The sequence below is a fragment of the Cajanus cajan genome, chromosome 6, assembly GCF_000230855.2.
Source record: "Cajanus cajan strain Asha chromosome 6, NIPB_CcT2T_4, whole genome shotgun sequence".
Classification (NCBI taxonomy): domain Eukaryota; kingdom Viridiplantae; phylum Streptophyta; class Magnoliopsida; order Fabales; family Fabaceae; genus Cajanus; species Cajanus cajan.
Window position 1 is genome coordinate 38,665,677 of NC_138522.1, and position 27,219 is coordinate 38,692,895.

Here is a 27,219-nt window from a genome sequence, read left to right on the forward strand (position 1 = left end):
ATTTTCGTAGATAACTTATCTACAGAAATTTCCATAGATAACTTTACTCGTAGATAAATTCCGTAGGTAATACATTTTATTTGAAACATGAATTAACATATTTTATTATCTTTTTATTTTAGTTTATTGTAAAATAATTCGAATATTTAATTTAGCATCATTAAAAAAATAATCATTATAATATTTAATTTTTTAATTTAATTATTTATTATAATACTTTTAGTCACTCTATTGACCAAAAAATATATTTTAGATTAAAATATATTTTAAAATATATTTTAGATTAAAATATATTTTAAAATATATTTTAGATTAAAATATATTTTAAAATTTTAGTTAATTCATTATAATATTTTAAAATAAATATTATTAAAATTGTCATTAGATAAGTTATTTACAGAAATTTCTGTAGATAAGTTATCAATTGAAATTTCCATAGATAATTTATCTATGGATTTTTCTATAGATAAATTATCTACGGAAATATCCGTAGGTAACTTATCTACGGATTATTCCGTAGATAAGTTATCTACGGAAATTTCCGTAGATAAGTTATCTATGGAAATTTCCGTAGATAACTTCACCCGTAAATAAATTTCTTAGGTTACATATTTGAAACATCAATTAACATAATTTATTATCTTTTCATTTTAATTTATTGTAAAATAATTAGAATATTTAATTTAGCATCATTAAAAAAATAATCATTATAAGATTTAATTTTTTTAATTTCATTAATTATCATAATACTTTTAGTTATCGTATTGACCAAAAAATATATTTTAGATTAAAATATATTTTAAAATTATTTATGATTAAAATATATTTTAAAATTTTCTTTAATTCATTATAATATTTTAAAATAAATATTATTAAAAATTGTCATCTTAAAGTTTTTATTTTTATAAATTAATTGATGATAAAAAAAATAACATACTAATATATGGTTTTAAATTTGATATGAAAATATTAGGATATAATTAGATAAGATTTTAAATTCGTATTTTATTAATGATTGAAAATTTAAGATTATAATTTTAAAATATATAAATTATTATTTAAACTTTTAAATTTATAATCATTAATTTAAATTGTTTCATAATATTAATTTTAAATTGAAATAAGTAGATTGTTAATTATACAAGTATGTATATTTATAAGTAAATATTAATTAAATATAATATAATTATTATTATTATTGGTAATATAATTATTATATATATTTTTATATTTTTATAGCGGTCAGAACATACCAAAATGAGAGGGATCCAAAAATAGTATAAGTATGAGATTGTACTTAAATGAATTAATTTGTACTACTTATACTGATAACATGCATTAGCTCTTCTGTAGCCTATCTCATAAGAACTCCACAGTTAAGCGTGCTTGACCTGGAGTAGTATAGGGATGGGTGACCTTCTGGGAAGTTTCCCAGAAAATGTGCAATAAGAACAAAACATGTTGAAAAGTGAAGTGTAATGAAATAGCATCCTTGAGAGGCCAAATATGAGAGTTATTACATTAATAAATTTATTAAAATTAAATAAAAATTTCCTGAAATGAGTTATCTACGGAAAATTCCGTAGATAACATTATCTACGGAAAAATCCGTAGATAACATTATCTACGGAAAATTCCGTAGATAATGTTCCGTAGATAACGTTATCTACGACCATTTTATCTACGAATTTTTTTCCGTAGATAATCCGTAGATAATTGACATTTATCTACGGAATTTTATGTTTATCTACGGATTTTTCCGTAGATAATCTTGATTTTTCTTGTAGTGTGGAAGGTAGTTGACGAGCTAATCTCATATAAGCTTAATTATGCATGTTAAGGTCATTATAGGCTCATACCCAAGTTGTTATATTCTTGAAAGGAATATCGTACTTTCCAAGTCTTAATGGTGAAATTCGAGAAATCATGTGTTATGGATTGATATCAAAATTTGATGTTGATTTAGCATGTGACACCCTCTACCCCAACATACATATACATTAATTATATTAAAAAAATGCTTTAATTAAAATATTTCATAAATAAAACCAAATTCTCAAATATCTTACGTAGAGGATTCACATTCATAAACTCGTAAACAATATTTTCAACATGGAAAATTACAAAATAAAACTGAGTTTTCAAATAGTTTAATGGAAATAGCATCCTAAACTAAGCCTAACTATGCCCCGATGTCACATATCCTATCAGAGCATGCTCAACTGAAGCCTAAGTCTCACCACCAACATCCTCATGCCAATGATCACCAAGATTAAATATTTTTCGTAACGATATTTATTGTTGTAAAAAAATTATAGTCGTTGTAAAAAATATTTTTCTCAACAAAAAAAAATGTCGTTGCATGTTGTGACGATAAGCGTTGTTGCGAAAAGTTTTTCAACAACTTTAAATATCATTGTTAATGATAATGTTCTGGCAAAAATAATTATTGTTGTTATTTTTTCATTTGTTTTTTGTCAAAACTAATTTTTTCAACAATTTAAGTTGTTACCATATATGATATATCCCATCGGAAAAAAAATCTTTGCAATAAAATATTTTTTTCGCAACAATTTGTGTTGTGACTATTTCCTTTTTTCATAATAAAATAATAAATATAAATTTTTATTTTTTTAATAATTATTAATATTATAAATTATTTAATGTAAACTTTTTTGTTAAAATGAAATTATTATATTATTTTAAATTTATTTTTATTCGCACAAACATAAATTTAATTATATAAATTAATTTATAATATACAAGTTATTAAACCATAAATCAATTAATATAAAAAAGAAGTCAATACAATAACTATATTATTGATGTTAAAAATTAAATCATAAATCAATTAATATAAAAAGGAAGTCATAATATATTAATTATGTTCTTGATACGAAAATATTAACAAAACATAACTACCATTTCACTCCTAAAAAAGAAACTATCATTACACAATATTGTCTTGAATTCCTAAATAATTATTTACATAAAAATTAAATTATAATAACTTCGTTATTTAATTAAATTGTCAATGTTTTCCAAAAGCCCGATGAGTATAATATCATTCAACCTGCACAAATTAACCATATAAGAATGTCACATTATTGTATAAAGATATACATAAACAACAACAACATAAAATTAAAAGAATTAAAAATATTAAAATTTATTGTGTATTATAGTACATTAAATTAGTCAATTATTGAACATTTATAAATGTTGATAATATAAATCAATATATATATATATATATATATATTAATATAAAAAAAATACAATCTAAATCCAAACATAAAGTTATTATGTAATATAAATAAAAACTAACTAAAATAAATGTAAAGTATTAAATCAATAAAGTTTTAGAATTTAAAATTGATAACTTTTATAAATCAACATCAAAACTATAAATGAAATAAATTAAGATAAATATTAAAAATTAAAATTAAATATTAAAACTTGTAACAACCCATTTTTCGTGGGCCGAAGGCCCAATTTGTGGCCCAGAACGGGCCGTTTCAATTTTGAAACGGGCCGTTCTGGAATAGTGAGTATGGCCAAAATTGTAGAAGCAAAACGGGTCGTTCTGATGGGAGAACGGGTCGTTCTGGTTTAGAGAACGGGTCATTCTGGAAGCAGAACGGGCCGTTCTGCTGGGTTTGAGAACGGGCCGTTCTGGTTTGGGAACGAGCTGTTCTAGTTGAAAAATTTACGTGGGTTTGAAGGGCCCAGAACGGGCCGTTCCGATTTTGGAACGGGCCGTAGTGGTAGGTGGGCGAAAAATCCTATAAATAGGCCTCAAATCCTCTCATTTCTACACACCTCTCATTCTCACTCTCTCTTCTCTTCTATTCTCTCTTTCGTTCCTCTTCTTCTCTCTGAAGACCAAGAGGAACTCAAAGGATGAGGTTCTGCTCCAGTTTTAGTTCCGATCCTTGTTTAAGGAAAAAGAGGAGGAGGTTCTTCCCGAGTTCCTATTTATCCATGTATGGGGGAAAAAAGGAATTATTTATATGTAGAGTTACATGAGGGAACTGGGTAAAGGAAGAACCCTTAGGGTTATGAGTAATTTTATAATTATTTCTGTTTGGAGAATTAATTGTCTTATGTGATTCTGTATATATTTAGGACTACGAATATATGATTTGTTTGTAAAAATTATGCTCTGGGAGAGAGAACGAAATTATAGAAAAGTGCCTGAAAGTTAGGTTTTGGGAAAAATTAGATTATTTTTGTTTGAGGAATTAATGACCCCATTAGATTCTGTATATGTTGAGGGTTAGAAATACATATTTAGTTTGTAAGAATGATGATCTGAGAGGGAGAACGAAACGGTAGAAAAGTGCCTGTGAGCTAGGTTTTGAAATAATTAAGGGTTTTATTGTTTATGTTGATAATTCCATTGATTATTATTACATTTATGAATATTGTATTAAATTGGGGAATTAATTGAGTTGTATATTATTGTTATAATGAGTACTCATGGTGAATTGCTTGAGGGGTGTGTAAACCCTTGTTTTGTTAGACTTATCTGTTGTGTATATGGAATTGTGTATGTGATATGAAATTGAGCTATGTGATGAGATGTTGTATGGATGTGATTATGATTGTGATTGTGGTTCCTCACATTAATAAATAGGGATGGCACGGCCCCTGGGTAAGTGGTGCTACAGGGAGGGCGTGACCCTAGCATGGTGTGGGATGAGTAAGACAGTTAACACACACCACTTATGTCAATTATGGCAGCCCTGACATAGGGTTAATTGCAAGAGATTGTGTGGATTGTAATGTGATTGAGGTTCCTCACACTAAAGGATCAAGGATGATAAGAACCCTGGGTAGTTGATGCTTCAGGGACGAGCGTACTCCCGGATGATCAGGGATGATACGAACCCTGGGTAGGTGATGCTTCAGGGACGAGCGTACTCCTTAATGACTAGGGATGGCACGGCCCCTGGGTAAGTGATGCTACAGGGAGGGCGTGACCCTGGTTTGGTGTGGGAGACAATTAACCCGTATCACTTGTGTCAGATGTGGCGAGGTCTTGGCATAGTGTTAAATTGTAAGATTGGTGTGAATTATGAATGTGAATATGATATTGTAAATTGTAAGATTGGTGTGAATTATGGATGTGAATATGATATTGTAAATTGTAAGATTAGTGTGAATTATGGATGTGAATATGATATTGTAAATTGTAAGATTGGTGTGAATATGATATTGTTAATTGTAAGATTGGTGTGAATTATGGATGTGGATATGATATTGTTAATTGTAAGATTGACATAAATTATGGATATGGAAATGATGTTGTTAATTGTATAATTGGTGTGAATTATGATGGATTGAGATATGTATATGAAATGAGATATGTTAAATGTGAATTGAGATGTGAAGATGATGAATGATTGATTTATATAAATATATATCTATATATATTTTATCAAATAATGAATTATGATGAGATTGTATTGTGATGTGTTTGTATGTATTTTGCATATAGATATTTTCTTTTCTCACCGTACAAACTGTGGATATTTTAGGTGAAGAAAATCTGGCTACGAGTGACATCTAGAATGCCAACAGTTAAATTATGGGAACGCTCTGATAGTGTGACATCGGGGCAGAGGATTTCTAGGACAGAATATTTATATGGATTTGGTATTGTAATAAATGATTTTAAAATTGTAAACTCTTAAATTTTACCTTTCAAGTTTTAATTTTCAGTCATTTTCTTATATTGAAGAAAGAACATATTTGAAGTTTTATGTGAACCCTTTTACGAACCCTTTGAAAGTGTATTCTTCTTAATTAAATTATATTATATATGTGTTGGGGTAGTAAGGGTGTCACAAAACTTACTTTTGTCATTTGAAGATCTAACTCTATGATTATTCATACTCATGTCTATGGTGTTTCTTAGTCCAGTCTGTATAAATGTCAACAATATTAATATAAAATCATAAACAATAATTATTTCATATTATCAATCATTTTGGAGCATTATGCATAACACTAATAAATATGAGTAAAAATATTTAAATATATAAATTATAATAAACATGACTTGTTTATTAAATAATAGATTCTTAATTTCATCATACATACACCCCCCATTATCTTTATAAAGTGACACATTTCCCACTCAACTTTTTCTAAACTTAAATTCAATATTTACTCAAAATTATATTTAAATATGTTAAGGAGAGTGTTTCTATTAACCAAATAAACTCTATCTAATAACTTGTAAAATTGTTTTTTGGGCAATTATGCATCACATATACCTATTTACATTATTTCATTAAAATAAAGATAATGATCAATATGACATAATAAAAGTATCAACTATCATAACAAATAAGATAATAATCAAATATAATATGAGCAGATATTCAAATATATAAATTACATGACTTGTTTATCAAATAATGGATTATTGATTTCAACATACATACACCCCATTATCTTTCTAATTAAAGTGACACATTCACCACCTTACTCTTTCTAAACTTAAATTTAATATTTACTCAAACTTATACTTAAACTTGTAAAATGAGAGTGCTTCAATTCACCAAATAAGTTTAACCTAATAACTTCTGTTCAAACTATTCATTAAAATAAAGTTAATTATCAATATGACATAATAAAAGTATCAATTATCATAAAAAGATAATATAATGACATTAGTCTCTAACTTAATAAATTAAAAAAAATTGTTATAATGCAATGCATATTATGGATGGAACTTTGAAGAATTCATAAGATTAAAGTGAAAACGTTTTTACTTATTTTTTTTTTTTGTCTTGAAATATATAATTTGACGTCACTACAAGAAAAATCAGCATTATCTATGGAAGAAATCTGTAGAAGAAATCCGTAGATAATGCTGAAAATCCGTAGGTAACTGTTAATTACCTATGGATTACCTACGGAAAAAAATTCATAGGTAATAAGCTCGTAAATAACGTTATCTACGAAAAATTTTCGTAGGTAACGTTACCTATGGAATTTACCTACTGTGACACCCTCTACCCCAATATTAATACACAATAAAGGTAAACAATTTTTTTTTCTTTTTGAGTAAATAAAATTTTTCATAGTTCACTACAAGAAAAAGTCAAATTTCCCACGGACCAAAATCCGTCAGAAATTTCCCACGGATTTAGATCCGTGGGAAATTTCTGACGGAATTTCCCACGGATTTTTACATGAAGGAATTTCCGACGGATTTAAATCCGTGGGAAATTGCCGACGGAATTTTCGACGGATTTAAATCCGTGGGAAATTCCCGACAGAATTTCCCACGGATTTATATCCGTCTGAAATTTTCGACGGAATTTCCCACGGATTTAAATCCGTCTAAAATTTTTGACGAAGTTTCCCACGGATTAAAATCCGTCTGAAATTTCTGACGGAGTTTCCCACGTCTAAATTTATTAAATAAAATTTAAGCCAATTATTTTTCAAATGCAACCAATCCTAATCGCATCAATACACACAACAATGCACTATATAATGTTTTCATTATTATATGGGTGTTTTCAAAATATAAATAAGATAAATATAAATCAAAGTGTGTGAGGTATGACTTATATTACCTATATATAATTATATGTTTAGGTTATTATAAATTATAAACTAATTAGCGTAAATGTGTTTTTTGTTACTTATCTTGAAAAATACAACACATGACGTTCAAATTTAAGAATAACACATCTTTTCTTTAATTTTTAAAAATCACTCATCTCTTTGAAAATAACGTTATTAATTAAATAAGGGGGAAAAAAGTTAAATTATGTTCTGCAAATCATATATATGCATCTATCATTTATTTCTAAATTACATCCAATATGTCATTTTGATGAAAACTTTCATTGATCTTCAATTTTGAAAATAAGATTTTTTTCAATTCACTTTTAAAATTATTACTTAAATTTAATATTTTTTAAATCACAGTGTGCATGATATTTAAAATAAATTTCAAAAAAGTTGAAATAATGAAATAAGAGATCAAATCTCATTTAATTATTGATATTTGTATTAATAAATTATTTTCTCTTAATAGTATATAAACAGTGTTATCTTATATAAGTAGTTGTATGTGCCTCTTAAATAAATAAATAAGAAAATTAATACTCACTTAAAAATTTAAGAAGAGATATATGTATGACGTTATTGAGAAAAACTTCAAGTAGGGGTTAATGAAATTTTTTCTAGATTAAATCTTCTTTATTTAAAACTTAAAAGATTAAAGTTAAAATAATTACACTAAATAATTATTTTTGTTCCTAATAACTGATTGATTTAAAAATCTCTTTAAGTTGTAGTAATTTCTCAAATTTACATTTTATTGATTTTTGAATTTTATATTTAAGTAAATCAGTAAAATACAAAGTAACGAGTATAAATATGAGTATTTAAAACTTCAATGAATCTATATATAGAAAGTAGAGACAAAGACATAGAAAATGAATAGAAGAAAAATAGTTAAATATATAGTTGTTTGATTATCTATAGTAATAGATAAAAGGAAATATACGTCATCTTGTAACTGATTTTGTCTAATTTTATTTGTAATAATATGATTATATATTTAAATAGTTTAATTTTAATAATTTTTTAAGTATATTTTTGTCTTTTCACTTAAAATATTTGAATTTCTATATTTTAATTTGAATTATTTTTTAAATATATTTTTGTCTTTTTGTCTTAAATTTTTGAATTTCTATATTTTAATTTTAATAATTTTTATTTCTATTATTTATTAATTCTTTTCATTTTAAATATTTTATAACATTAATAAAATTTTATAATTTTAATCTCTCTAATTTTATCTTACTTTTTATTTTATAAATATAATTTGGATTATTCATTTTATAATTAAATTAAATTTTTTAAATTTTTTATGAGTTTACATTCTAAGAATGTATTGAAATTCCTCAATATTTGATTATTAGATAGCAACAACATGGATATTCTGATTATTAGACATTATGTTATAATTCTACTACTGATCGTACTATATGTTATTTTTAAATTTGAACTCCTAAACTTTATTTGTTATGTATGACATTTTATTTTGTATGAATGAATTTGTTTTGATTTACATAATTATGATTGATTTAATATCTTTAAATAGGATAATTATTTAATAAAATTTTGAATTTTAAAAAAATAATTTTTCACAGAATTTCCCACGGATTTATCCGTGGGTAATTTCCCACGGACTAATCCGTGGGTAATTTCCCACGGATTTATCCGTGGGAAATTACCCACGGACAAATCCGTGGGAAAATCCGTGGGAAATTACCCACGGACTATTCCGTGGGAAATTACCCACGGATTAGTCCGTGGAAAATTACCCACGGATAAATCCGTGGGAAATCCGTGGGAAATTCTGTGAAAAATTATTTTTTTAAAAATTCAAAATTGAGGAGTTTCAATACATTCTTAGAATGTAAACTCATAAAAAATTTAAAAAAATTAATTTAAATATAAAATGAATAATCTAAATTATATTTATAAAATAAAAAGTAAGATAAAATTAGAGAGATTAAAATTATAAAATTTTAATAATGTTATAAAACATTAAAAAAGAAAAGAATTAATAAATAATAGAAATAAAAAATTATTTAAATTACAATATAGAAATTCAAAAATTTAAGACAAAAAGACAAAAATATACTTAAAAAATAATTCAAATTAAAATATGGAAATTCAAATATTTTAAGTGAAAAGACAAAAATATACTTAAAAAATTGTTAAAATTAAATTATTTAAATATATAATCATATTATTACAAATAAAATTAGAATATATAAAATAAAAATCATTTAAGGGTATAATTATCTATTATTTTTTAGACAAAATCAGTTACAAGATGACGTATAACTTTATATTAAATGTGAATTTTGTAAATTCAACCGTTAAATTAAAAATATTTTACTCTTAAATCATATATACAAAATGTTATATTAATCGAAGATGATTTCTTATAAAACAAAATTAAATATGTTGAAAAATTTATATTTTCGATGAGAAAATTTTTTGTAGGAAAAACTATATTATTGATGAAATATTTCAGACAAATTTATATTTGTCGAAAATGTAAGAACTGGTTTTAAATTTGATATGAAAATATTATGATATTATTAGATAAGATTTTAAGTTAGTATTTTATTAATAGTTGATAATTAAAAAATAAAACAAGGATAAATACTTTTTTTGAATTTTATATGTTTGATTTAAGATAACTTATAAAATAACTCTTTGGTAAAGTTATTCCGCTCAGTAACTCATGGCGTGTGTTGAATTTTATCGATCTAATTAATTGTTAAATTAAAAGTTACTAAATTTTACTAATAATTAATATAAAAAATTAATTAGTTTTGGAATAAATTATTTCTGAATTAACAATATAATTGAAACATTAATTATTTTAAATTATTTAACTAAAATCTTATTGACAATTTACTATATGTTCTTAATATTTTTGTATAATTAATATCTGGTTTTACTATATGATCTTAATATTTTTGTATAACTAATATCTGATTTTAAATTTGATATGAGAATATTATATATAATTAACAAGGTACACCTTGTTAGCATCACTGGTATGCGGCCTCAGCGGCACACCTGGAGTAATATATGCATATGATGCATGTCATACAGTCATTATTTCATTGACTCAACATTTGACTTATTACAGAATTTCATTTAGTACATCATGTCATCATTTTTCATATTCTTATAATCACAACTTGTCTCAATAGTCCATTCTTAGGTCTTATGTCATTTGTCCATATTTCACATGGTCATGTCATAAATACTCCTCATAAGATCCGCACAGGAATTCACAGAGATCCACAGAAAACATTCTTATTCATATTAAAACTAATTTATTTTTAACATTAATTTCATATTCATTATTACTTCCAACAAGGAACAAAGTAGAGCAAACAAAAAGTAAAACAGAACAACAGGCAAGGGATTGGGGGCCAATCCGACAATCAAACTATCCAACAATTATCCTCACACCCCCAAGCGAGGTTTCTCACTCCCCCCTTACCTGGATAAGCAGGAGTTGAAACTTGGGCAGGACCTCCTCCTCTAGAATCCCTCTTCTTTTCTCTCTCTCTTTCTTTCTCTTTCTCTCTCTCCCTCTCTCTTCTCTCTCTCTTAAATTTTACCTTCTCACTAAGTTATAAATTTTTCACCCCCTGCCCCTATTTATAGGCATCCTAGTGTACCTGGAACGGCTCGTACTGAATTCGGAACGACCTGTTCCGGAGCCTTCAAATATACGCAAAATTTTTAACTGGAACGGCCCGTTCTAAAATCAGAACGGCCCGTTTCCAAAAAGCAGAACGGCCCATTCTAAAATCAGAACGACCCGTTTCCAAAAAGCAGAACGGCCCGTTCTAAAATTAGAACGGCCCGTTCTAAAATTAGAACGGCCTGCTCTAAAATTAGAACGGCCCATTCTGGAGTTCACTTTTACACAGATTGACCATAAGGAAAATGACCTGTTTCCAACTTAACTTTTAGGCATTTTTAAAATCTCGGAACGGCCCGTTTCCCTTTGGGAACGGTCCATTTTGGTAAAACCCAAATAGGCCTTTTTACAAATTTGAAACGACCCGTTCCACTTTTGGAATGGCCGTTCTGCTACCTCAAAAACAACTTATTTTCTTTATTTGGAACGGTCCGTTCCACTTTTGGAACAGCCCGTTTCAGCATAAAGAAACAGAATTTTATATAAAATTTTCATAAATAATTCAATTATTACAAACCTTTAAAATATTTTATAAAAACCCTCTTAATTAATTAAAATAACTGGAAAAAAAATATAATCTTCATAAATATAAAAATAAATAATAAATAATATTATAATAGTAGAAAATCCGGAGTGTTACACCTACGAAAAATTTCCTAGGTAACGTTACCTACGAATTTTTTTTTAATTTTAATAAAGTTATTAACGTAACATTACCTACGAAAAAATTCTGTAGGTAACTAAAAATTACTTATAGAAAAAATTCCGTAGGTAACTAAAAATTACCTACGGAAAAAATTTCGTAGGTAACTAAAATTTAACATTTTAAATAAATTCTTAATTAATTAACTTAATATATTTATTCATCTTGAATTTAAGATATAAAATTCAAAAAATATATTTATTCTTGTTTTATTTTCTAATTATCAACCATTAATAAAATACTAATTTAAAATCTTATCTAATTATATTATAATATTTTTATATCAAATTTAAAACTAAATATTAGTATGTTATTTTTTATCATCATTAATTTATAAAAATAAAAAATTTAAAATGATAATTTTTAATAATATTTATTTTTTTACTATAACCTATTTAGTTTAAAAGCATACACTACAATTTATTTTAAAAAAACTTATATTACACTTAAAAATTGATCTATTTGAATAAAAATGAATAACAATAATAATAATAATTATTATTATTATATTAAATTTACTATAATGTATTAAAATTATATATATTTTTAGTTATCTTTTTAAATATTAAATTTATTGATTTATATAATAAAGTAAAATTTATAAGTTTATTGAAAGATAAATTCATATTCTATTTACATACTTTATTACAATTTTTTTTAAAAATAAAATAATTTATTACTAATATTAAACTTTAAAATATTAAAATAAAAATAATATACGCATTTCGTTTCTACATTGTATTAAAAGAAAAATATATATATAATAAAAATTGTGAGAAAAATAAAATCTTAAATATTACCCATGGAAAAAATTCTGTAGGTAATATTCCGTAGTTAACTAAACATTACTTATGGAAAAAATTCTGTAGGTAACTAAAAATTATCTACGAAAAAAATTTCATAGGTAACTAAAAATTACCTACGGAAAAAATTCCATAAGTAATATTTCGTAGATAACTAATTTTGTAAGTAATATTCTGTAGATAACCAAACATTACCTACGGAAAAAATTTCATAGATAATAGTCCGTAGATAACTAAAAATTACCTATGGAAAAAATTTCGTAGATAATATTCCGTAGATAACTAAATATTACATACGAAAAAAACTCCGTAGATAATATTCCGTAAATAATAATAATTTTTCTTGTAGTGCGTTCCATTCCAAACTTGAAAAAAAAACTATCAAGTTTTATTTAATTCAAGGTTCCTCGTTTTCATGCCGATAATGTAATTTTTTTTAATTGTTCTTATTTTTATATCCACTCACAAGCTTCATAATCAAATCAATAATATATAAATAAAAAAAACAATTAAAATAAAGCAACACAACAAAAAGTAGCATGATGACAAGGAAGATCAATGATGCATGTGTATGTGCATGCTTTATTAATTTGTCCATTCACATAATTTTTGAACATTATTAAAAGTCAAAATCAAGCATGTATAATTATTTTTATTTGTTTCTGCATTTTTATTTCTTATATACATATCTCAAAAACATTTAACTTTGTAGTTTTCTTTTCTAATTAAAGTTTCATACATGATTCATCAAAATGCATAAATCAACATTTTATTTTTCTTTAGTTCTAATATTAATAGTCATAGTAATTACATAATTTGCAGCTCCTCCTTCAACAGCTATCATCTTATCTATCGGAATAACAACATACAATTTACCAGTAGAGCTTTTCTTTTTCTTTTTTGTAACACTTAAACTCATGGTTCTTCCTCTTCCAGTTTTTTTTTGTATTTATACATTCTATCGGATCATATTGAAAAAAAACCATGGTGAGTATAACATGAAATTTTGAAACAAAAGTATATATTTTTATTTATAGATTTTTTTAAAAAATAAATATTAACAAAAAAAGAAAACTTAAAATAAAAAAAAGGAAATCAATTTAAGAATACCTTTCTCTTGATTTGCATTTCAAGAATTTTGATCCCTTGAATTTAAATCATTCTTTGACGGTGCCATACCTATGAATACAAGAAAATACAAATTATACAATATTAAAGACACTTTATTGTACAGGAGAAAAAGAGAGAACCACGAGTACTTCCCGATTCTTTTCTCTTTCTTGCTCTTACCTTGTCTATTAGAGAAAACTTTTAAGATCGAGTTTGTAGTTTAAACAATGAGGTACTTAGAAGTAGAGAAGAAAGAAATGATACTTCACCAATTATAATGTTCAATGCACCCAAAGAAAGTAAGCAACTCCCCGTATGTTGTGTCAAAGGAGGTCCAAATAATTTTTCACTGTAATTCTCTTTACCTATTTTCAGCTTTTTCTAAGTTTATTGTGTCACAGGAAGTTTTAAAGTAATAGATAACCAGCATGAGTAATGGAGATTTTTAAGGAACGAGGCAACAGTTTCTTTAAACAAATCAAACTTTACCGCTAAAACTTAATTAGCGCCAACATGAATTTTTTATAAATAAATTAATATTTAAAACAATTTTATTATAAATTAAATTAGAATTAAAACGGTTTTCAATTTTTGATAACGTTAGCTGCACGAAAAACTTTCCGTGAATATAGCAATTGGATTAAACTGCTTCTAACAAGTATATTACGTTAGGCATATTATTATAAAGAAAAGACTAATAAATATATTAATATAACATATTATTTTAATGAAAAATGTAAGTATTATATCACAATATTTGATCTGTTATTAAATAAGAATTTAATTACAAAAATTTAAAACTATAAAATTTTCTTAAAGTTCTTTTAACTATAGAAATTTAATTAAAAATTTGAAAAATTATTCAAACTTACATATTAATTTGAAATTTTAAAAATTGTTTAATGTTATCCTTTTAATTAGTTTCTTTTAAATTATTATATTTTGACCACTAGGATTAGTCTAGTGGTTGAGTGGGGAGGGGTTCTAGTAGTTAAAAGCATGAAGACCTAGGTTCAATCTTCATTGTGACTATTTTTATAATTTTTCCTATCTTTAAAAAAAATTATTGCATTTTTTTCACATCTATACACTACGTTAACGACTTCTCTCAAATTTAATTAAACTACTTAAATCTATTTTTTATTTTATTTTCAATGAAAATAAAAATTTATGATGAAAATATATATTTGGTTTGCTTTTAGAAAATACTTTTTCTGAAAATATTTTCAAAATAAAGCTTAAAACTAAAATGAAAACAATACTATTTTAAAAGAAAATAAAAATTATGATAAAAGCGACGTTTACGACGAAAATAAATTTTATTTTTACTTAAAATTATTTTGAATTGATTTCTGTCATTTTACATTAGTTTTTTTAATTGACTTTTTGGGACAATACAAATTTACAAAGCCATAAATTAATTATTTAAATTAAAGTAAAAACTAGGAGTGCTAAGCATCATTATAGAACTAAGGCATCCGAACAACATTGGCACCTTAAAGCCTATATGTAACACCCCAGTTTTCAATAAAGTTATTATTATTATTATAATAATAATCATTATTATTATATGGTATTTGGTCATAATTATTTTAATAATTATAGAAGTATTATTTTGTACGTTTTAAATAATTATTGTTTTGGACAATTATTTTGTACGAATTAAATAAGTATTTTTTATTAGCATATTTAAATAAATATTTATATGTTTTAAGAGAATGTTGATTTTATATGATATTTTGTTATAATTATCATTTAAAGAAAATCATGTTTTAAATTATTTTGATATTTTATTTTAATTTGATATATATATATATATATGTTAATTATTTATTTATTAATTAACAGTCCTGGATTTTTGTAGCTCTGGAACGGGCCGTTCCACTTTGGGAACGGGCCGTTCCGGATGCGATTTTAAAAGAACAAAGTTTGACTCAGAACGGGCCGTTCCACATTGAAACGGGCCGTTCTGGAAACCCCAGAACGGGCCTTCTGGTTTTGGAACGGGCCGTTCTAGGAGAGGCTTTTGTACCTATTCCGTGTGCCCAGAACGGGTCGTTCCAAATTCGGAACAGGCCGTTCTGGTCGCGGCCTGATGCCTATAAATAGAGTGTTTTGCACTCTTTAAAATGGATTTTCTTCATTTTCTAATTTTTTTTCCTCCTTCCTCTCTGAAGACGAAGGTCAACCTAGAGGGGGCGACCAGCAAGATTCGGCTCTTGCTTATCGAGGTAAGGGGGGAGTGAGAAACCTCGCTCTGGGTGTGGGATTGTATGTTGGGTAGTGGGATTGGCCCTCAATCCTGTATTTGTTGTATGCTTCTTTATGAGGAGTTTCTCCCAATTATATTTGTTTCTTCTATTTGCTCTTTTTATATGTAAATAAATATATGATTTGAGATCTCTGTGGGTTCCTATGGGAAACCCTAAGGGAATGAATTAGTGATTGTAAGAGGAGATTGTTTAAAGAGTAATTATATAAGTAAATTATATTATTTTAAATGTTTATTGTATGAATTAGAGTGCTCTGTGGGTTCTATGAGAAACAGGCAAATTTTAAATGTATTCTGTTTTACCTTTTGAATTTTCTGTTGTATTCTTTAATGTTTATAGAGTGTAAATAAGTGTCTAATTTTGAAAATAAATAAGTTTTGATATGAATTAGTTTGCTCTGTGGGTTCCTGTGGGAATCCTATGAGAAATAGGCATATTTATAATATTTTCTGTTTTACCTTCTGATTATTCTGTTGTATTCTTTGTTGTACGAGATGTATGAATATATTTTTACCTTTGCAAATATATGAGTTCTGATATGAATAAAAGTGCTCAGTGAAAATTGTGAATATGATGTAATAATGCCAATGTGATGATGAAATGTAATGAGGAGATGTGATGATGAGATGTGTTGAGACATGATAATGTGATATGAGAATGAGACATGATAATGTGATATGAGAATGAGACATGATAATGTGATATGAGAATGCATAGAGTCTTGATTGACATGCATCATTTGCATAAGTGTTTTAAGGGTACGATATGGAATACACCGCCAGAGAAGGCCCCCTAGTGTAAAAGCTTTGGGGATTAGTCCTTGGGGATAGCTCGGTTTGGAAGTCCCAGTCTCGCCCATTGTGTGCATGGGATGTATCTTGCGCGGCTTAGCTATCCCGACGAGACTCTGGTAGTATATCTTTCTAGTGAGAGTGCGCAGAGGGTGTGACCCGGCATGTACTCCTAGACTACTCTTCGTGTATTGCTAGCGGCAATATGCCATGTGATGATTTACTGGCGCCACATGCATGATAATATGTAGTCCGTGTCCATACTTATGCATTTTTAATGTTATGTGATAAAGTGATGGTTTATGTCTTGGATGAGTGTGATGTTATTATTAATTTATCTATGTTATACCTGTTTTGTTTGTGTTTGGCTATTCGGTGTACATTTCTACACTGTGAGCCAGAGTGAGATGTTTCTCACTCCCTTTTCTCGTGTTGTTTTGCTGTGACTATTATACAGGTGATCATCAGTGTGAGACTGAGGATGTTGGTGATGAAGCTTAGGCTTCTATGTTGGGTTTTGCTCTGATAGGACATGTGACATCGGGACATAGATAGGATTAGTTTAAGATGTTCTTATTAAATTATTTTGGAAAATTCAGTTTTATTTCTTTGTAATTTTACCGGCATGTTATGTGGATTAAGTTTATGAATGTGAACTTTTTACCCTTACGTAGTTGGAAATTTGATTTTTATTGATGAAAAATTCTATTTTTTTTTATAATTACTGTATATGTATGTTGGGGTAGAGGGTGTCACACTATCAATCATTTGCAGTATATCCAAAATAGAATTAAAAATAAGAAAAATTAATACAAAGAGAACATGAGGAGACTAGACCAAAACCTATGCAACATTAACATAAATGAAACGAAGCAATTGTGGAAAAAAAATCTCTTAACAAAAGGGAAGAATATCCACCATACAAAAGACAACCTATGCATTAACCCATAATGTACCATCTTGTCAGCACAAGATTAATTATGCTCCCTCAAAATATGAGATGAATAGAAAGTCATCGTCTGACATAGTTTCAAACAATTCCTCCATTTGTTATAGAAGACCCAAGGGACCATGTTATCATCCTCTAGTGTAGCTAGAACTAGTTGTGACACCCTTACTACCCCAACACATATTGTAACTTTACAAATAAATGTTATAAATTTCGGTAAAAGGGTTCACATTAGAAACTTCAAAAAAATGTTCTTCAATAACCACAATAATAAAGATTTAGAAAATGAAATACAAGAGTTTACAAATTATTTTCAAAATGATATTTACAATTCCAAATTCATATAAAAATTTCGTCCTAAAAGTCCTCTACCCCGATGTCACAATATCAGAGCATACCCATAATCTAACTGTTGGCATTCTAGATGTCACTCGCAACCGGATCCTCCTCACCTAAGACATCCACAAAATTATACGGTGAGAAAAGAAAACATCTATATGTAAAGTACATACAAACACACAACATATCATCTCATTATAACTCGATACTTAACAAAATATTCATAAACATTTCAATGTATCATAACTTTATCAATCGCGCATCATCATCACGTCACAATTCACAATCCCAACAATCATCACAAATCTTGCAATCAACCCTATGTCAAGGTCACGCCTATAGCATCTCTTGCCCAAGGTCGTGCCAGCCCCCACATAAGTATTAATTGCCTCACACATCCCACACCATGCCAGGGGTACGCTCATCCTTTACCCAAGGTTTGTATCATCCCTAGCCATTAGTGCGAGGGACCACAATCACATCACAATCACATCACAATCAATCCATCACAATCCACATAAATCTTACGATTAACAATATCAATTCCACATCCATAATTCAAGTCAATCTTACAATTAACACTATGCCAATACCTCGCCACATCTGACACAAGTGATACAGGTTAATTGCCTCACTCAACCCACATCATACCAGGGTTCGTATCATCCCTGATCATCCAGGAGTACGCTCGTCCCTGAAGCATCACCTACCCAGGGTTCGTATCATCCCTGATCATTCAGGAGTACGCTCGTCCCTGAAGCATGAGTGTGAGGAACCACAATCACATTACAATCCATACAATATCTTGCAATTAACCCTATGTCAGGGCTGTCATAATCGACATAAGTGGTGTGTGTTAACTGTCTTACTCATCCCACACCATGCTAGGGTCACGCCCTCCCTGTAGCACCACTTACCCAGGGGTCGTGCCATCCCTAGTCATTAGTGTGAGGAAACACATTGCAATCACATTCTTAATCATGTCCATACAACATCTCATCTCATATCACGATTTCATATCACATACACAATTTCATATCACATACTCAACAGATAAGTCTAACAAAATAAGGGTTTACACATCCTTCACGCAATTCACCATGAATACTCATTATAACAATAATATAACAATAATATAAAACTCAATTAATTCCCCAGTTTAATACAATATTAAATCAATAGAATTACCAATTTAATATAACATTCATAAATGTAATAATAATCAATGGAATTATCAACATAAACAATAAAACCCCTAATTATTCCAAAACCTAGCTCACAGGCACTTTTCTACAGTTTCGTTCTCCCTCTCAGATCATCATTCTTACAAATTAAATATATATTTCTAATCCTCAACACATACAGAATCTAATGGTATCATTAATTCCTCAAACAGAAATACTTTAATTTTTCCAAAACCTAGCCTACAAGCACTTTTCTATAATTTCGTTCTCTCTCCCAGAGCATCATTTTTACAAATAAATCATATATTCATAATCCTAAATTCATACAAAATCAAATAAGACCAATAATTCTCCAAACAGCAATAATTATAAAATTGCTCATAATCCTAAAGGATTCTTCCTCTACCCAATTCCCTCATGTAACTCTACATATAAATAATTCCCTTTTTCCCCCGTACCTGTATAAACGGCAATTGAAACTACAACAGGGATCTCTTGGTCTCCTCCTCTAAGTGCCCCCCGGTCTTCAGAGAGAAGAAGAGCGGAAGAAGAAAGAACAGAAGTGAATAGGAAGAGAGAATGAGAGATGTGAGAAAATGAGAGGTAAGGCCTCCTATTTATAGGAATCTGCCTCAGCTAACCCGGAACGGCCCGTTCCAAATGTGGAACGGCCGTTCTGGACCCTCCCTGAACCAAGCAACAATCTCAACTAGAACGGCCCGTTCCAAAACCGGAACGGCCCGTTCCAAAACCCAGCAGAACGGCCCGTTCTACTTTCAGAACGACCCGTTCTCCAAACCAGCAGAACGACTCGTTCTCCAACCGGAATGACCCGTTCTCAACTACGTTTTTTTAGGAAAATTCTGTATTCCGGAACGGCCCGTTTCACTTTCGAAACGGCCCGTTCCAGGCAACGAATTGGGCCCACGGCCCAGTAAAAATTTGGGCTGTTACAATACTCCCCTCCTTTAAGAAATTTCGTCCCCGAAATTTTTGCAATGGTAGACTCCTCGCTTCTTACTTTCTAATTCTTATGCAACCTCACTACCTTATTGATGTACAACTCTATCAATTTCACCAAAGGATATCTAAGGGTAAAACAAGTAAACTTGGCGAGCCTATCCACTAAAACACAAATAGAATCGATCTCTTAAGCATCTCAGACAAACCTACAATTAAGGTCTATCCACTCACCATTACAGTTCCAAAATGGGACGTCTAAGTGCTACAAAAATTCCTAAAGACTTCTTGCATACAAAACACGAGCATACAATTTCTCTACTCCTCTCTTCACCTTAGGCCACCATGCTTCCGCTGCACCACTCTGATATATCCCCTAAGGTCCCAATACATCTCAGTAGCTCCTAAATGAATGTCCTTCCTCTAAAATCATCTTTCTTAATTGAAGGTTACTAAGCACTCAAATTTGTTCTTGCACCTCGAAACAACATCGATTCTACTCAGAAAAGTTATCTATACTCCTACCAATCTTTTCCACTTGGTTCTCTAAGAAAGGCTCTAACTCCTAGGCTTCTCTAATCTCATTCATTAATTCACTAGTCACTTTCAACATAATCAATTCAATGCTCCTAAGGATAATCTCACACACAAAGCATAAGTCTCTAAATTCTTCAATCAAATCCAACCCTTAAATCATCATAAATGATATACCAGAGGTCATCATAATCAAGGCATCTGCCACAATATTGGTTTTACTTCTATGATCATCTCTAAAGATTAAGCACCTAAGCGTAAGTTCACTAGGTATTCATATCAGATCTCTAATTTCACCACTCCATCTACACCCAAGCCAAACTCTTATCCATCACCTTATCCTATAGCCTCATATCTTGTCACCAAAATTATGCTTCTCCAATTTCCTTCAACAATTCATTCGTTACTCAAGTCATACTTAGTCTCACACTACTAAGGGTAACCTTATAAGCCAAACTTAAATCTCTAATTTGAGCCAAAAGGATTAATCTCTCTAATCATAAGGAAAGATAAATATAAAGGTTTCCTACACAAAACATCGGTCACCACAATGACTTTACTCAAATAACAACTAGGTTTGAAATATTAGTCCTCCAGAAAGTTAAACTATCTCTTTTGTCTAATAATTAACTCCTTCAGTCAACAGATAATTAAGGCTCTAATTATCAATAAATACCTCAAGCTTAGAATCATAAAGGCAGTATCTCTAAATATTACAACTGCTAACTTAAAAAAATCATAGGTAAGGTAATTCCTCTAATGAGTTTTCAATTGCCTAGAATCACAAGCTACTACCTTTCTTTCTTGCATCAACACTTCACCCAAACCTATCTTAGAAGCATCAACCCATACTACAAAAGGCTTACTAAGATCGGCCAATGCTCACACTAGTGCACTAGTCGATCTTTCCTTAAGAATTTGGAAACTACTCTCACACTTACTATCTCACACAAAAATAACACTCTTCTTACTCAATCTGTTCAAAGGTAATGCTATCTTAGAAAGTTACTCAATCAATATCCAACAACAATGAGCTAATCCAAGAAACTCATAACCTTGCTAATAGACTCAAGTATCTCTCACTTAAGCACAACTTCTATCTTAGATAGATCTACGTTTTACCTCCACAAGAAATTACATGGCTTAAAAAACTATTCTTATACAACCAAAATTCATACTTAGATAACTTAGCCTAAAGCTATCTTGGATAAATCCTCACTCTCAATTCCAATTTCATGATAGCACACCTTAAGGTCAACCTTATTGAACACCCGCTAATTGATCCATAAGGTCATCTATCCTCATATCAACATACATGCATATCAAATCATATTAGAATATCTACTTCAAACAATCGATATATATCATTCCTAAGCATGTACGAATCAATCACCATTTACTCCATATAGCATGTACATGAACCATTTTTACCACATAACATCATACAATCTTAAACAACCTCTCAATCCACCTAACATCTCATAATCATGACAAAAATCAATTTTTATTCTTGTATTGTCTAACGATTCAAAAATATCATGATACCATACATATCCCTTCAACAATGATCAAAGAAAATGATACCTAGAGAGTTATACTCATCCAAATGATCTCAAACCTATCTTAAAAGAAAGCTAAGAGAATAAGCTACAACTCCTATGAAGACATAAGATTCTAAAAAGATCATCTTCGTAGCTAAAAATTTCAAAACCCATAGCAGATATATTCAGCGCTTACAGCTAGACCTTTGATCACCAAAGTAGCTATAACTGGAGTTCTAGACCTCTGTTTTATCTTATTTCAGATCCATTGGGAAGATAATATCCAAAGGCACCACTTTCATGAAGACCACAAAATCTAATTCTGTCAATACGATACTCATATTGGCACAACAAAACTGCAGCGAAAATATCCCCTATACCATACAGCGAGAGTGTACTAACATTCTACAAAATACTTCAACCATTCCAAACTCACTCTTTTCCACCTTAAACTCATATTCAAGTTTTTCACTACAATCCTAACATCTCACATATTCGGTACAAAGGACTTAGAGAATAAAATTCACATGTGACCTAAACCATAAAAGGTTAACATGCAAGCACCAATACTCAAGGAACGTTCCAATCTCTCATCAAAATATCAAAACACCAATTCTCAGATACAACCTCCTTAGATTCAATCGCTACTACTATAGATTCCTAAATTCCATTAACCGTAAAATCTCGACAAATCAATGTCTCACCCAAATCTAAGGTCCCAATAATTTCTAGTTGATTAGCAAGGATTCATCCACTACTACTGGCACATATGCTCGTAACACGAGCGATACCACTCAGCCACTACTTCTTACGTAAGCAAGAAGTATCAAAATAAATAAGCAATCATGAATAGCATCAACTAAGCTATATCATGTCTTTCAGACAAATCCTGAGAACACAATGCACACAAATAAACAAACAACAACATAATCAATCATCACATTAGCACATCAATAAGTTCAACAATCAATTCATCACATTATTAATCTACCAAACAAGCATAGTAGACTCATAACTCACGACCGATTGGATCGACCTGCTCTGATACCACTAAATGTGACACCCTTACTACCCCAACACATATTGTAACTTTACAAATAAATGTTATAAATTTCGGTAAAAGGGTTCACATTAGAAACTTCAAAAAAACGTTCTTCAATAACCACAATAATAAAGATTTAGAAAATGAAATACAAGAGTTTACAAATTATTTTCAAAATGATATTTACAATTCCAAATTCATATAAAAATTTCGACCTAAAAGTCCTCTGTCCCGATGTCACAATATCATAGCATACCCCTAATCTAACTGTTGGCATTCTAGATGCCACTCGTAGCCGGATCCTCCTCACCTAAGACATCCACAAAATTATACGGTGAGAAAAGAAAACATTTATATGTAAAGTACATACAAACAAACAACATATCACGCCCTTTACCCAGGGGTACGCTCGTCCTTTACCCAGGGTTCGTATCATCCCTGATCATTCAGGAGTACGCTCGTCCCTGAAGCATGAGTGTGAGGAACCACAATCACATTACAATCCATACAATATCTTGCAATTAACCCTATGTCAGGGCTTCCATAATCGACATAAGTGGTGTGTGTTAACTGTCTTACTCATCCCACACCATGCTAGGGTCACGCCCTCCCTGTAGCACCACTTACCCAAGGGCCTGCCATCCCTAGTCATTAGTGTGAGGAAACACATCGCAATCACATTCTTAATCATGTCCATACAACATCTCATCTCATATCACGATTTCATATCACATACACAATTTCATATCACATACTCAACAGATAAGTCTAACAAAATAAGGGTTTACACATCCCTCACGCAATTCACCATGAATACTCATTATAACAATAATATAACAATAATATAAAACTCAATTAATTCCCCAGTTTAATACAATATTAAATCAATAGAATTACCAATTTAATATAACATTCATAAATGTAATAATAATCAACGGAATTATCAACATAAACAATAAAACCCCTAATTATTCCAAAACCTAGCTCACAGGCACTTTTCTACAGTTTCGTTCTCCCTCTCAGATCATCATTATTACAAATTAAATATATATTTCTAATCCTCAACACATACAGAATATAATGGTATCATTAATTCCTCAAACAGAAATACTTCAATTTTTCCAAAACCTAGCCTATAGACTTTTCTATAATTTTGTTCTCTCTCTCCCAGAGCATCATTTTTACAAATAAATCATATATTCATAATCCTAAATTCATACAGAATCAAATAAGACCAATAATTCTCCAAACAGAAATAATTATAAAATTGCTCATAATCCTAAAGGATTCTTCCTCTACCCAATTCCCTCATGTAACTCTACATATAAATAATTCTCTTTTCCTCTGTACCTGGATAAACGTCAATTGAAACTACAACAGGGATCTCTTGGTCTCCTCCTCTAAGTGCCCCCCGGTCTTCAGAGAGAAGAAGAGCGGAAGAAGAAAGAACAGAAGAGAATAGGAAGAGAGAATGAGAGATGTGAGAAAATGAGAGGTAAGGCCTCCTATTTATAGGAATCTGCCTCAGCTAACCCGGAACGGCCCGTTCAAAAAGTGGAACGCCTATTCTGGACCCTCCCTGAACCAAGCAAAAATCTCAACTGGAACGGCCCGTTCCAAAACCCAGCAGAATGGCCTGTTCTACTTTCAGAACGGCCCGTTCTCCAAACCAGAACGGCCCGTTCTCCAATCGGAACGGCCCGTTCTCAACTACATTTTTTAGGCAAATTCTTTATTCCGGAACGGCTCGTTTCACATTCGAAACGGCCCGTTCCAGGCAACGAATTGGGCCCACGGCCCAGTAAAAATTTGGGTTGTTACACTAGTGTTGAATTAGACTCAAGCCAAATTTTATGCCAACCTATATCATTGTAGACACCCAATTTCGTCCGGGAGCATACAAACAAGGAAATAGACCTCTATTATGAAGGGAAGGAGCTCCCGAAGCATGCAAACAACAAGATAGGACATCAGAGGGCCTAAAGCCCAAATAAATTGGTTTTAGTGGCCCAGAACGGGCTGTTCCAAAATTGGAACGGGTCGTTCCAAGCCACAAAAAAGGCCTAAAAACCTAGCCCGGAACAGACTATTCCAAAATCGGAATGGGCCATTCCAAGCCACAAAAAAGGCTTAAAAATCTAGTCTGGAACGGGCCGTTCCAAAACCAGAATGGACCGTTCCAAGCCAGGCAAAAGGCCTTAAAAAAATAGGCCAGAAAGGGTCATTCCTAAGCTAGAATGGGCTGTTCCGAACTGCTAAAAAAGCCTAAAAACTTAGTTTGGAACGAGCCGTTCTAGCAAGACATTATTGTGTTAAATCTCAACTCCAGAACGGGCCATTCTGATTTCAAAACGGGCCGTTCTAATTTCAGAACGGGCCGTTCCAAGGTAAGAATTTTACACATAATGGCCAGATCCAAAACGGGTCGTTCTGATTTTGGAACGGGTCGTTCTGGCCCTTTTCTGATGCCTATAAATAGACAGCTTGGGCACATTTCTCAAGACTCCAAAATTTCGTCCAAAACTCCTTAGAGCTCAAAATTTCTCTCTCTTTCTCCTATTGTATTTATTGAGTTTTGTGAGGCTTATTGTAGTGTGAAAGGTTGCCACAAAGCACCTAAATCTCCATATTTGAAGATTAATAGAGCTCGTTCAAGAGGTATTTCAGTTAATTTTCTTCTCTCTCTTTTATTTCTTATCTTTAATAAATATTGTTTATAATAAAAAATAATCATGTAGACATTTTAGGGTCAATTGTATAATTTAAATTTCTAGCATGTAAATAGTTATTAATAAAACGGGATTTAATATTTATATTATTATTGTTTATAACGCTAACTTCATCATAGGGTACCAATTGAGGGCGTTGTAGGAGTGCTTAATACCTTCCCTACACATAATCGACTCCCGAACCCAATTCTGGTTATCAAGGCCATTATTGGATTTTAAAAAAAAACCTTTTCTTTTTCCAATATTTTTAGTAAAACATTGGTGGCGACTCCATGAACTCATTTTTCAAAACCATTAATTAAGGATTAGTCTGGTATCTGGGTATTCCTTAATTTATGAGATCTTTAAAAGGATGTCTAAACCATAGATCGCGAGATCGAAAATTTTCGGGTTGCGACAGATGGCGACTCTACTGGGGAAGTTTTAAGGCCCATATAAATGATGAAGTTAATAAAATAAAAATTATAATTTAAATATTTTTCCCCTTTACTTTGTTTGTTTTATTTGTTTTGCTTTAATACCAGTTTGCCTATTTAAATTATGCATTTGTTTGAATAAAAATTGTACACAAACCTTTGCACACAATAGTTCCCCCTACACCCGGGGACATGAGGGTATTAAACATAGAGAGTGGTTGACGTACGACCGGCCCAAGTTTGGCCTTGGAGCCTTCGAGCCTTGTTGGAAATCACACTCAAGCTGATAACTGGTTACTCTAACCCGAAATACTGCGACAAACCTTAGAAATTGCTAGGTGACGGTGACAGAGAAACTGGGTCCCTATAATGGGGGCACCTTGGGGGCCTTAAAGACCAGTTATGACACCCTTACTACCCCAACACATAAAGCGTAATAATGCAATTAAATTAAGGAAATAAATTTTTAAACACTGGTAAAAGGGTTCACATAAAAACCTTCACAAATGTTCTTCATTATCCAAAATAACTGGAAATAAAACTTGGAAGGTAAAATTTAAGAGTTTA